Source organism: Xenopus tropicalis, chromosome 8 (genome assembly GCF_000004195.4).
Source record: "Xenopus tropicalis strain Nigerian chromosome 8, UCB_Xtro_10.0, whole genome shotgun sequence".
In the NCBI taxonomy this organism is placed as follows: Eukaryota; Metazoa; Chordata; class Amphibia; order Anura; family Pipidae; genus Xenopus; species Xenopus tropicalis.
Window position 1 is genome coordinate 110,711,646 of NC_030684.2, and position 14,228 is coordinate 110,725,873.

A 14,228-nucleotide genomic window follows, 5' to 3' on the forward strand; every position below is an offset into this window, starting at 1 on the left:
TAAGTGATCATTCTGAAATTTGGATCACTATATTCTGAAATTTTGAATCATTTAAACATTAAATAAACCAATAGGATTCTTTTGCCACCAATATGGATTCATGCAGCTTAGTTACAATCAAGTACAAGCTACTGGTTTATTATTGAAATGAAAATTAAGGTTAAATATCTGAATTATTTGCTAAAAAAAGACTCTTCTGTGATTTACTCACAGGACTGGGACTACTGTTCATGTTTTCTTCTGCTGAGGCAAACAATAAGGCACAAAAAGAGCCACTGCTATGTACATTTCCAGTTAGGCAGAGAAACAATGCCCTGTGCATATGATAATGCATAATTAGAACAAAAGCTAAATAGTATTTTTACATAGCATCATACTTATGTTTCCCTTTTATTCCCACTGTCTGTGGCTTCCTAGGTCCCATGGAGTAACTGTAACAAATTTAACGTGAGATGAAATGACCAGTGGTGCCTTATAAGCTGGTCAGGACCCAGTCACTCATAAATTGTCCTATAAAAGAAGTGTTATTTGTTAATCACATTAAGTTGGCCATACATCTAAAGATTGACTCATTCGGCAAGGTGATCTTTCCCCTACATGGTCACCAAAATGCAGACTGTAGGGAGAGGACAGTATCAACGAGCCGATGCGGTACTTAAGGTCCCCATGCATGGGCCGACTATAGCTGCCGATATCTGTCCCTTGGACAGATTTGGCAGCTAATCGGCCCGTGTATGGGCAGAACAGAGCTGCCTGGCCGACCGATATCTGGCCTGAAACGATCGGATTATTTTTTTTTAAAGTTACTTGCTACCCGATATCGCCCACCCGTAGGTGGGGATATCGGGTGAAGATCCGCTCGCTTGGCGACATCGCCAAGCGAGCGGATCTTATAGTGTATGGGCACCTTTACTCCCTGATGGGAACTTCTAATAGTCTGAAAACCTTTGGACTGTTTTGGAAAAAATAGACTTAGATGGCTGCACTGCATGAACCTACTGAAGGGCCTCCTTACCTACAGTACATGGCATTACCATTACATGCATATCTTTTATATGCAGGGTTCCCTTATATCTCCAGGAATTTAACACCAAGCACCAACAGTGTATTTTTATATAAATTGAGGTCACTTCTGTATCTTGATATTGCCTATTTCTGGTCTTCTTTGCATGGTTTGTGTATAGTGTGATAAAAATAACAGAGAGCTAAATAAATCAAAGTATTTCTGAAGATTTCTTAAAGCATAGTTTCCAATATTTTGTTCCAAAAATGGCATAATCAGCATTGCTTCTGGCAGATAACATATGTAAGCAAGGTTACCCTGAGCTTAGACACATTTCTTTCAAGAGATATAACATCGTTATCATAACAATGATAAACACACTCCTGGAGTTTCCTGCTGGCACTTTCCAAAATGACTACATCTTACTTCATAGATAGAAAAACAAATATTATACCAGCTGTAAGGGACTGGACTAAAAACAGCCCATATTCCTGGAAAGCAACCAAGGATAACAAAAAAACACATTTGAATCATCTATTCCTAAACAACTCTAACAGTGAAAAATGAATGTCTATAGAAGCAAACATAGTCACAATTAATACCAGGGGAAGCAATCATATGGTCACTCTCATTTAGCAAGAAAATACCGCTATGACTTCTGTTTCATTCGCATTAGTATGCATGTTCAGGACCTATTTTCTCAGGAAATATAATTAAATACCTCCTTAATCTACATTATCTTACCTTACAGCAGTTCATATAAATAGTTCCATTTATTAATGTGATAATAGGTGTTTGGTGTCCTAAGTTTGACCCAACACTTTCTTGCTCCAGTCACATTGCTCACAGGTTGGCCTGGCAGTAAATATGAATTTTTTTGGCATTAAGGAAATAGGTTATTCCCTAAAATATAACAGTGTGTTATTATGATCATGATTTATAATACTGTCCATAGCAATGAATATTTCTCATATACTGTAATTTTATTAAGAAAAAAATATATGTTGCTTTCCTTATCATGGTTTCTGTGACCAACCCCCCTCCCTTGCAATACGTATATTATACCATTAGCTCAGATTTATTTTCCAGTCTAAGTGGAAATGAAAGTTAAAAAATACTGATTAAAATCAAAGCATTTTAAAGGCCTGATTACTCAGTAATTATGCTTCATGTTAATGTTATTGGTTTCCATTCACAGTATATATGTATTTTTTTTATCTAATTAGTGGGTTAATTGTAGGGAAGTGCTGGCTGATATGGAGTTTGCTCCATTTCTAATAACCTGTAGGGAGCAATTACCAGGTATCAGTTATGAGCTTACTACTTGATTGGTATAGGTTACGGAAAGGAGAAGATTCCACGAGGTATATTAAATAAAATCTGTAAAAACTCAACAGTACATTAAAGGGGCCAGGAGGACAGCCCTGATTCTACAGCATGAGAGGCAGATAAACCAAAGAAAAAAACCCCTTAGCCTATGACTAAGTTCTGTCTATAGCACTAATTGTGTAAGGGAGCAAGTATTCATTTGTTTCAAAGAAACAACATTTTAATGGTACAAGCCTGTACTGGAGTTAGTCCTTCAGAGAGCCTGCCAGATATTTCCTTTGGAATAGATTACTGGATGTAAAGCAAACATTGTACCTGTTTCCATTACCTCATTCATTTGTTAAGGTAACATTTGAGGCACCTAACACCTTTATTAATAACACCTAACACGTATTGTTATTATTTAATTATCTTGAAAAGTTCACAATTCAGTGCAATTGTAGAAAGGCAGACATCCAGAAAGAGCCATTTAGTATAATGGCCTAGAGCAGAATAAGCTATAAATACACCTCAGTGCAATTACAATTATTGTATATTGAATTAAGGAAACATATGCCTGGACACAACTGCAATGCCTGACCTTGGGGATGAGGTTGTTAAAGGAACAGTAACATCAAAAAATTAAAGTGTTTTAAAGTAATTAAAATATAATGTGCTATTGCTCTGAAAAAAACTGGTGTTTTTGCTACAGAAAAGCTACTATATAAATAAGCTGCTGTGTAGCCATGGGGGCAGCCATTCAAGCTGGAAAAAAGGAGCAAAGGCACAGGTTACATAGCAGATAACTAGTAGATAAGCCCCATATTATGGGGGTTTATCTGTTATCTGCTAAGTAACATGTGCCTTTTCTCCTTTGAATGGCTGCCCCCATGGCTACACAGCAGCTAACTTATATAAACTATAGTAGTCTTTCTGAGGCAAACACACCAGTTGTAGCAATGCAGGGCAACAGTACATTATATTGTAATTACTTTTATACACTTTAATTTTTTTGTGTTACTGTTCCTTTAACAAGGAAATGTAAAGTGTATGTCCAAGCAGGTTTTCAAAATGAACTACTATTGTTTTGAGAGAAAAGGGAGATTTTTCCTCACTTACTGCTTATAATTCAACCTGAGGGCACAAAGCACCATAATATACTACAAACATGGGCAGTATGGGCTGAATGATTAGCTGATAATTAAAGGGTGTGGGCTCCTTCTTTGAGATAGAGTGCAAGGCATGTAGCAGACACAACATTCCCTGCAGTTCCAGTTTCATTTATTTAATAGTTTCCCACACCAAACACCCTGGATACACTTATTAAGGTATGTGGTGACATACTGACACAAAAAAAACTACTCTTTAAAATGTGAATGTATATGAAAAGTTACCTATAGGTCATGTTGACCACTTTTCACTGATAGGGCTGCTTCTGTAAGAAATTGTTAATTGAAGTTCCTAAGGCTAATGCCACACAATGCATTTTGGCAACCCGAAAAATGCTTGCCGAGAATATGCGTCATACACTCCTACCTGTGCCTGCACCCGAATGAATGGAATATGCTCGGGTGCAGGCACATGTAGCCAATATCCACATAATAATGTAAGAAAATGCAGTCTTGCATTTTTATTTCAGCAACAAATATTGCCCTTTTACATCTTTTACCTTGAACCACCGTTTAGTGATGGCCTGTGTGCCCCCTCAGAGATCACCTGAAATAATGCAGCTCTAACTGTAACAGGAAGTAGCGTAAAAGACAGAAGTTTGTCCATTCATTGGCTAATGTGGCCTTGCATGTATGTGTGCCTTGGTTTGTTTGTGTGCAATGTAAATCATATGAACCCAGGAGGGTGGCCCTTAGTATTTAAAATGGCAATTTCCTATTTAGCATTACCCCCGATTCGACGGAAACTCAAACCTGCCTGATTGAGATCGACCAATTTAAGCCAAATTTCGGTCAGGTAGGCCTGTCGGGGGTGCCCATAAATGTGTATCCGACCTTTAGGTTGGCTGTGCTCAGCCTTAGGTGCATGTAAGAGCAAGCAGTCCACCGTACAACTACAGATATAGGATCCGTTATCTGGACACGCATTATACAGACCATCTCCCATAGACTCAATTTTAATCAAATAAATCACATTTTTAAAAAATATTTCATTTTTCTTGGTATTAATTACACAGTAGCTTGTGCTTGAGCTCTAGTAAGATATAATTTATCCGTATTGGTGGCAAAACAATCCTACTGGCTTTATATAATGTTTAAAATATTTAAGCTATGGTGATATAAACTACTGAAAGATCCCTTATCCGGAAAACCCCAGGTCCCAAGCATTCTGGATAACAGGTCTGATAGCTATACTAGAATAATTCTAAAAACTGGCACACCCTTGCCTAATAAAAGGAAAACATACCCATAGCTAGTTTTGAAGCAATATCATTCTTAAAATCTAGCACAGATTTTCAAACCTGAGCACATATTTGTAATACTACAAGGATGCAGAAACTGGAATTCTATGACATGCAGCTTGTCTTAACCTTGTTTTTTGTTTTTATTAACTTTTGATTTTTGTGTGACTATCTGTTTGCAATGGGGTACAAAAAACCTAGGTTGTTTTTCATAGCCCTAACTAAGATGTTAGGATATGTTAGGATATATAAAAGAAACAATGAAGAAGAAAACATATTAATTCTCATATTTCTCAAATATGTGATTTTATGAAAATAGAATTTGACGTTTTAGTTTCGTATCTTCCTAAGGGCAATGGTAGGAAACCTTGAATTACTTTAGAAAATGAAGCGCTCGTTAAGTTCAAACTGGAGACTTTAAAGATCCAATAACTTAACCAAGTGACAGCTTTATTTGCACAGCGTGTATCACGCACAGTAATCAGACCTGTTTTCTGCCATTTCCAGAAATGATGTAGGGGCGTATTTAAATACACCCCTGCTTACAGCAGCCTGTTGCCGGAATCCACAGATTGCCAGTCCGGGCCTGCCAGAAAGGGATACTGCCATAGGGAAATGTAACAGTCTCCTGGATTTGATAATTCTTTACTACTGCAATTTACCCTGCAAATTGTTATCAGTACCCCCCTCCATCAGTTGATGTGAACAGAGTCTCGTCTGTTCAGCCTGGCCATAGATAAATGGAGGAATAACAAAATAATGGCTTTCTTCTAAACACTCTGTCCTTCATCCTGCACCACCTCAAGAACAATGTTAATTTGTCCTTCTTTTTGGGGCCTGTCTATAAAGAATTCTATAAATTACCTTACTTATACTAAAACAGCAGGAACTGAAGGCCAGTTACCAGTGACATATTTTCATTATAATTGTATGTAGTTGCCTTTGGCAACAGTGTGATATTTGACAAATAAGTAATTTCCCTAAATATATTTTATATATTTTTCAACTCATCATGTCATGTTTGATTTAGGTTAAATCTTCAGACTTTAGTAATTTATTTGTTAAGTACTATAATACAATGTAATGTGTATGTGTATATATTGTGTTTTGGAGAGGTTGGAAATGGCCACCCTAGCTCTTTCTAAAACCTATCTTGAAGGTGCCATATGTCTATGGTCTGTTTTGGACTAAATAGCATGTGTCACTAGAAACCATCCTAAATTTTAGCGAGTGAAAAACAGGCCACAACTGCCCATTCTGTCTCCCATTAAATTTAAAAGGAATCTAAATTTTAAAAAAATGTAATAATATAAACATATTTGGCATTAGTCTCTGAAAATGTTTACAATTTACATTTATTTTCTATTTTTTGCAGTTTAGATAGAAGCAGATTTAGACAGTTTCTTACTGCTAGGCAGGCTTCAGCTCAGCAGCTACCATACCTCCCAACTGTCCCAATTTTCATGGGATAGTCCTGATTTTAACAGCTCAGCTTGCAGTCCTGGATTCTTACTGAGAAGTCCCTCATTTCCCTTTGATCTTCTGCACTGAAAGCTGCAAAAGATACAAAGTTTCCCAAACTTAATTAGATAAGTAGGATTTTGGCAGAAAATCCAGAAAACTTAACAAGCCACACATGCACTTAGATACAACTGTAATTAATAAGCTAAACAGGTCCCTTGGGGGAACTGAGAACCGAGACACCCCCCAAAATGTGTTCAAACTTTACATAACCTGCCAAATTTTGTAAAATGGCAGGTTTAATTACTCTTTACACTTTTCAAATGTTGGGAGGTATGGTAGGGTTGCCACCGGGCCAGTATTTCACGGGCCTAGCCAGGCCAGTTGCAGGTAAATTTGTAATTGCCTTTTACTCACTAAAAGAGTTAGCAGAGCTCTCCCTAGAAATGGCCACCTAAGGTGACCCCTGATGTCATAGGATCGACCATTTCCCACCCTAATGACACCATCAAGCAGTGCTTCCCTCTGCAGGCTGGCAAAAGTAGTTTAGAAAAGTGGCAACTTAAGTCACTTTGAGGACCCAGAATGTCAGTGACTCTAAGGGGCCTATTTATTATACTGTGTAAAATAAACTTCAGGAAATAACTGTGTTAATTAAAGATTCATGCTGTTACTTTACATAAGTTCCAGCGGAAGAAAAAAGTGTAAACAAAATGACGTCGATTTTATGCAATGTGTGGCGAATTTTGACGCTGTTTTTCCACAGAATAGTAAATCTGCCCCTTACTGTTGATGCACTTCCTGGATTCATTTAAAGGAGAAGGAAAGGTAAAAACTAAGTAAGTTTTATCAGAAAAGTCTATGTAAATACAGCCATAAGTTCTCTTTCAAAAGAAACAGGATTTCTGGTCTCTTTGTTTTCCTGTGCCAGCATCTGTGTAGCTCTCTCCTCTCTCCTGCTCCCCCCTCCCTCAAGAATGCTAAGAATTCATGCCAATCAGCAGGAAGCTTCCTTATAGTCTTGGTCTTGGTGCAGGAGCGAGGCATTATGGGAATTTTCTTTACAGAGCTGGGTGGTTTTTTTTTCCTATGAAGCTTCTGATCATCTGAACAGGTGAAATATGGGGAGACTTAAGGGCACTATTGAGAGAACTGAAGGTATGCCTGCAGCTTGAGATTAACTCTTTATTAGCTAAAGGAGCTAAAGTAAAAAAATAAAATCCCCTTACTTGGCAGGACAGAAGCACAATCTATACTTCTAATTGGAGAAGCCTCTTGCATAATATAAAGGGGATGTTTACCTTAAAATTATCTTTTAGTTGTAGGCAATTACATTCTAAAACAATTTGCAGCTGGTCTTTGTGGTAACAGTTCCATTTTTGAGGTAGTAGTTGATAGACACTAGGGGGCCGATTCATTAAAACATGAGTTCAAATCCCGAATGGGACGAATTCGGACTGGATACGATAATTTCTGAAGATCACAAAAATCATGAAAATGCTTACGAAAAAATCGTATTAGTCACAATAATATTGTATTGGTGATTCGAAAGTCGATCTGAACGATCGTAAAATGCAGGAAAATCTTTCCGACTTTGATCCTTCTGTGCATGATTTTGGAAGCCTCCCATAGGAATCAATGGCACTCTGCAGCTCCAACCCGGCCCAAGGAAAGTCTCCCATAGGGCTCAATGGCACTCTGCAGCTCCAACCCGGCCCAAGCAAAGTCTCCCATAGGGCTCAATGGCACTCTGCAGCTCCAACCTGGCCCAAGGAAAGTCTCCCATAGGGCTCAATGGCACTCTGCAGCTCCAACCCGGCCCAAGGAAAGTCTCCCATAGGGCTCAATGGCACTCTGCAGCTCCAACCCGGCCCAAGGAAAGTCTCCCATAGGGCTCAATGGCACTCTGCAGCTCCAACCCGGCCCAAAGAAAGTCTCCCATAGGGCTCAATGGCACTCTGCAGCTCCAACCCGGCCCAAGGAAAGTCTCCCATAGGGCTCAATGGCACTCTGCAGCTCCAACCTGGCCCAAGCAAAGTCACGATAACGAAGCTTGAATGAATCCGAAACTTTCATGCTCAGCGCGACAATACGATTTTGACGCATTCAGAGCGTTCGTGCATTCATAAATCTCCCCCTAGGAGAAGTGCGAATCTAAATAGAAAGATAATTTATTTAAAAATTATTTTGACTCCTTTAAGTAAAGGGTTACCAACAAACCCGTGGCATATTGCTATGAAGACATATACACCACTACAAATTCAGCCATAAAGACGTTTGATGGCATTGCGTCCTGAACAGGAAGCCATATAAATGAGATAAGTGGGCACTAGTTGTGAGTGGGTAGTGGGTTTTGGACAGCCATAGCACAGGACCCAACAACAAGCCAGTCTCAGCTGTGCAATTTGTTGTTTTTTCTTAAATCTAAACTGGCAGCAATTGGCATATAGATGTGGGAATGACATGCTTATACCACCTACACAGAGCATTCACACACAAAGCATTCAGAAAAATAAACATAATGGCTTTAGAGCGTTTCTAGTGAATCACAGCACAGAACAGTTTGATTAAGCCAAAACTGAATGGCTCTTTTTATTCCTTCCCAGCCTGCATCTTATCTCTGTCCCACACTACAGCCTGTTGTGCTTCCTGCTCAAGGGCTGATTACCTGCAATCTGCTCTTCTATCTGCAGGGGCTAGGAGAAAGTCAGGGCAGATGTCACAGCCTGTCTGCCTGTGTCACATCCTGTGCAGGATGCTGTTTCACTAGCCACCAATGGAGTAGTCAGTTTGTTTCAAAACAGGATGGCTTTTGTCATATTATTACTCCCAGAGTCGCCTTGGGAAACCAGATTAAATTGCCATTAGTGGAATCTTGGGGAGTAACTTGGAATGTTTGTCTACCTTATCTCCTTGGGTGGCATGAGTAAATGTCCAGGCCACCCCGCCCCTCTGCTAGCAGAAGTGTATACAACACATGGAAAGGACACATAAAGAAGTGACATTGACAGTTATTACCCACAGTACCTATGCAGCGTTAGACTGGAAGGAATAGGCATTATCAGGACCTGGGAAACCTGGAGCAGATATGAAATCTTGTAGACAAATGCCAGCCAGGAGTGGTATTGCTACCGGGAAATAGCTCAGGGCCAGGTGAGATACATTTGGGGGGAATGTAATAAAAATATGCACAATGCCAAATATTATTCCTTGGTGGAAATTTAATGCAGATTTTGTGAACCCGTGAAAGTATCATGTGTCCTACATTTGCTAGTGGGAAAAAAAAGTTGTTATTTTTGCAGCAAAAAAAAAGCCACCTTCAAGCTGGTCTTCCATTTTATACATATTAAAAACCATTATTTTTCATATGAAAACGTTCCACAATTTGTATTGTTCAAAGTATAGTGCAGAATTGTGGCCATGTGGGGAGTTGAGCCTGGCACAGTGGTGCCTTCTGATCAAAATAAATGCATTTTTGTGTTTGTGTGTTGGCAAATGTGGCTGACATTTAGGTACTACGTCACTTCTGGCGTGTGGCATTAATATGGCATTATTGTGTGATTCTTTTTCCCAAGTCTGCTGTGTGCTAGTGATAAAACCCGCTGTGGGAACCATGGAATTACAGTCACCTTGGTGGTAGCTCCAGGGTCCCCCAGCACCAGTACCTTTGTTAATAGGCACATTTGTAAATGACCCTTAATATCTATTCTTTATGTATTCTATCTTTTTTTGGTCAATTGGAAATATAGAGTCAGATATATATCTGTAACTATTTTCCTCTTGCTTTGTTTTTTTTATTAATATGTTACTGATTCAGCTTGTATTTTCAGCTATCAGTAAGAAAACTTTACTGCTGCCTGGCCTTGGGCTTCATTCCCACCCTCCATAGCCCTCCTTTAGCACCATAATCACTGCACAATTACCCATCACCAAAAGCTTAGTGCCTAAGGGTGTTTGTTCTGTTATTTGGAATGTAGCCAGAGTTTGCTCATAGCCTGTACACAGAGAAACCAGATTCCGTAAATGATATTAGCATAGGTATTCCCCTGTTGTGGGCACAGGAAGTACCTTTCAATGACCAGATTGCCTGTGCTAGTTTAAATGTAGTCATTCTAGCAACTACAGAAAAGTTGTCGTATAGAATCTGGCTACAGTTATTAGCTGCAGGCAAGTTGCCCTTTGCATTTGACTTTGTAGCTCCAACAATTCAAAGTAGCAATTGTTATCCGATATGCTCGCCTGGAACTGCTAACAGTGACACTTGTTTGTGCCCAAGAAATGCTGAACATTAAATCTAAGTAGCTAAAGACTGGCCAGAATGGTTATTACAGCTCAGACTAATCAGAGTGCAGTTGTATTTACCATGTGCTTAGTATTTCCTAAACTTTTTTTAAGCAATCCTTCTTTTTGTCCCTTAATGAAAAAACAAAAAACTAAAGAGTTCCAAGCCCATGTTTGTTAACACCAAGAAAAGCAAAACCAAAGCAGCTCTTGTCTTGCTCTCTCAAGTGCAACAGATGGAATGCTGCTTAATTAATAACCCAAAGATGCCATGTGTCTGTTGCTTACTTTGAATTTTATATGGCTTAAAGCTACCCTGTCATGAAATAATTTCCTAGTTTTACATATTTTAAAGGGAAAGTTCACCTTTAAATAAACCTTTAAATAGTATGTTATAAATAGATGTATTCTAAGATATGTTTCTACTGGTCTTACTATGTTTTTTAATGATTACTCTTCCTATTCTTTCTCTTCCTGGCCTGCAACTAAAAATGCTATCTGGCTGTCTGGAGTCCAACCCTAATATGTAATAAAAGTCACTAAGTTTGCCCTGGAGCAGTAACCTATAGCAACCAATAAAATGTTTGCTTTTAAACAGGTGACCAGTAAATTCTACCTGCTGATTGGTTGCTATACTTTTATAATATAACCCCAAAAGCAGATTAACTGTAAGCAGTGGCATAATAACCAGTAGAGGGTCAGGGAATAGAAGGGCCCAGAAAGGACCCACATCCCCTGACACCCTCCCTCCTGCCTGCAACCATTCTGTCATGTCTATTTGCACATGGGCATAAAAGAGAGGGGGTTGCAGTAACGTGATGTGAAGGAGGACCCAAATATGTTTCTGCAAGGGCCCCAGGAAAGTGAAGGTATTTTTTTGTGAATATGTTCTGACTTTTTTTGTTTATCAAGTTCTGGACCAAGCGGTACTTACGCCCAAAGCAGGACTGTACATCTTGTCCTGGCTCCGACGTGATACTCACCCTGCAACAACCTCTGTCAGTGTTTTATGTCAAAAATTCTTACAGTGTGGGCATGTGGCACAAAGGATCCGTGCCTTGCAGCACTTAGTTCTGAGATTGATTCTGACAAGGGTACTACTTGCATGTGGCTTGTAATTTCGTTCCTATATTTGTGGGTTTCCTGCCATTTTTGTCCAAAAACATGTTGGTTAATTGGTTTCTTATCCAATTGATCCTTAGGGTGCATTTCTGTGGTCGCAGGGTGGGCCTGGGGGACAGGGGGGCCCAGACCGCGGGGTATGCTTCCTCTATAGCTACTCACCCTGCTGAAGTTATGTGCACCTGCTGCTTAATATTTGTAGAGGTGCATGCATAATGTTGGTGGGCAGTAGGGGTGGCAGCTAAGTACCTGTGTGTGCTGGGCCCTTCTAAAGATTTTTTTGCACATTCTTGGTATGCCACTGTATTTGTGTGGCCGATATATCGAAATTAGATTGTAAGCTCCATTGGGGCAGGGAGTAATGTAACTGACTGAATATTTTCTGTAAAACGCTGCGTAATCAGTGATGTATAAAGTATAACAATAACAAGAAGCATAAACCCTTTCACACTCATTCAGAGTTCCCATGTGACTCAAGCGGAAGGAGAGAGAATTGATTTAGTCCCACACTCTCTATCTATTCAAGGATGGATGATGAAACCCTTTATAATGGCCCTCTTCCTGCATGTGCTACTTGTACTCTCAAGCATAATGAGGAACTCGTTAGAAAAAGGGGACAAATTTATAATGGAAACATGGAAGAAATTATTCCCCCTGCCTCCAGAAACAATGCACAGACCCAAATGTCAGGGCACTTCCAGTATAGAATAACTAGTGAAGTAAATTGACCAGTTTGCATACTGGTATCCACTACATGCCAAGCACTGTGGATACTTCCAGCCTCAGCCAATAGCATCTCACTGTGTAATCAGGTGTGGCTTTTGCCATGAAGCAGTTGAGCCCTTTGCCACAAGCAGCACATCTCTATGGGCAGCATATGATCCTTTACAAGTGCAGATATGCTCTGGGCTGAAAGTGTCTGCACCCCCAACTACCACCTGTGTCACCACATAATCCCATCAGTTTGCATACTGTGTCAGTCACAACCTTAATAACAGTTCTGCAAAATGCAATTATTCCAGCAAAATCATTTTACTGATGTTTAAATATATCTATCTGTACATTTTCTTCAGCTGGCCCTGCAACTTTGCTTATCCAGAGGATAAACTAGCATCCTGGTGCAGGCATGTGTCATTGGAATGTTGTGACTTGCAGTTCATCAAAGCCAGAGACACAGGATGAATAGCACTACTCTGCCAAACTAAGAGCCATATCCATTTTCTAGATGTTCACAAGTTGGTTCTCAGTTCCTTTTGTTATCACAATGTTCTAAATGTAGGAAGAGAAACAGCACTTCCTCCTGCTGATACAAATCTCCAGTCACTTCCCACCTATACAGCTGCTGTGAAACAGAGGTGCGATGCTGCCGAGAACAGGCCAACTTTGCATAAAAAGGAGAAAAGTGTTGTTTTTTAACCCCTTCCCTGTCGCAACAGCGCAAGGGAGTGGCTAGGGTGAGGGCAGAGGATAACAATTATCTCAAAGCCGCATAATTGATTTTTAGTTTGGCACCATCAGTGATCTTGGCTTTAAGTTCTCTGTCATTTTAACCACTTCCTTCATTATCCCCAAGGAGTTGGGCTTTGTCTTGTAACTCGTTGACTCTTTGCTTTACAATGTAATATAAGGAAGTGGTTAAGAACTGCATCCACTGTGTAATAAATAACCAAATTTGCATATGATTTTGCTCAATTAAAGGCACAATCCAAAAAGCGGAGGCCTATGCCTGACTCCAGTAATGGGTGATCAAATGTAAAGTGCTTTTGTCATGGCTGCTACCGATCACTAGACCTAGAGCAAAACTCAACGTATGGGCATGTTATTACATTACTTTCTACCAGGATTTGTTTAGCAGCGTTCTGTATATGAGGCCAACAAGGACATTAATATACAGTATATTGGGTGGCACATACACATTTTTACCAGGAGGTGGATAATCATAACTACCCCCGCAAGGGGTACAGCTGTGTTACCAGGGTCAGAAGTAGTGGTAGGCAAAAAAGGCATGTGCCTAGAATGCAATGGTGGGGGCGCTAGGCATGTTGTGCTTCTGCCTATACCTAGCTTGGGCCCTGGGTGACAAGTGGGACAAGTGGGAGGGGCATCAAAGAAGCTTTCATTGGGTTCACTTGGACATTGTCCTGGCACTGCTTCTAGGTAAGGAGAATTAGGTAAGGAGAATTATGGAGGGTGAGGGTGCAGAGGAGTGGCTTGGAAATGTTGCACATAGGCCCAGTGGACTATAGATATATTGTTATGGTAGGTTGATATTGCTGAGCCATACATGCAGCACTCTTAGTGACACCTAGCAACCAGAAACCAGATTAATTGTGAGGCTGGATGTTTATATTTATTTCTTTGCTTGTTGTTTATCTATTTAGGGCCTTTTCTTCATAATTTTTCAGTGTGGTCTTCAAAATGCTGCTTGGTTGCTATGGCAGTGGGACCCTAGTAACCAGTCAGCAGCTTAAATTCCACACTGGACAGCTGCAAAACAAAAGGCTAAATAATTATAATGACCACAAAATATAAACAATAAAGACAAACAGCAAATTGTCTTACGTGTACAGCAGCCCCATTCAGTGAAATAGTTACACATGATCTGATCATTGGCCCAGGGCAGGAAAGAAGTGGCTTTGGTCA

General features: G+C 39.8%; 1 protein-coding gene across 2 annotated transcripts in view; it reads left to right on the top strand.

The window, feature by feature from the left end:
• Nucleotides 1-14,228, top strand: part of rasgrp1 (RAS guanyl releasing protein 1) — a 61,395-nt gene that overhangs the window by 12,423 nt on the left and 34,744 nt on the right. The window contains exon 1 of one of the 2 annotated variants that reach the window (XM_012967847.3): nt 9,200-9,335. The exons of the other annotated variant lie outside the window; for it this stretch is intronic. The gene's annotated coding sequence lies outside the window, so the exon portion shown is untranslated. Of the gene's footprint in view, nt 1-9,199; nt 9,336-14,228 lie in introns of those variants that run through there. 2 annotated transcript variants of the gene reach the window in all.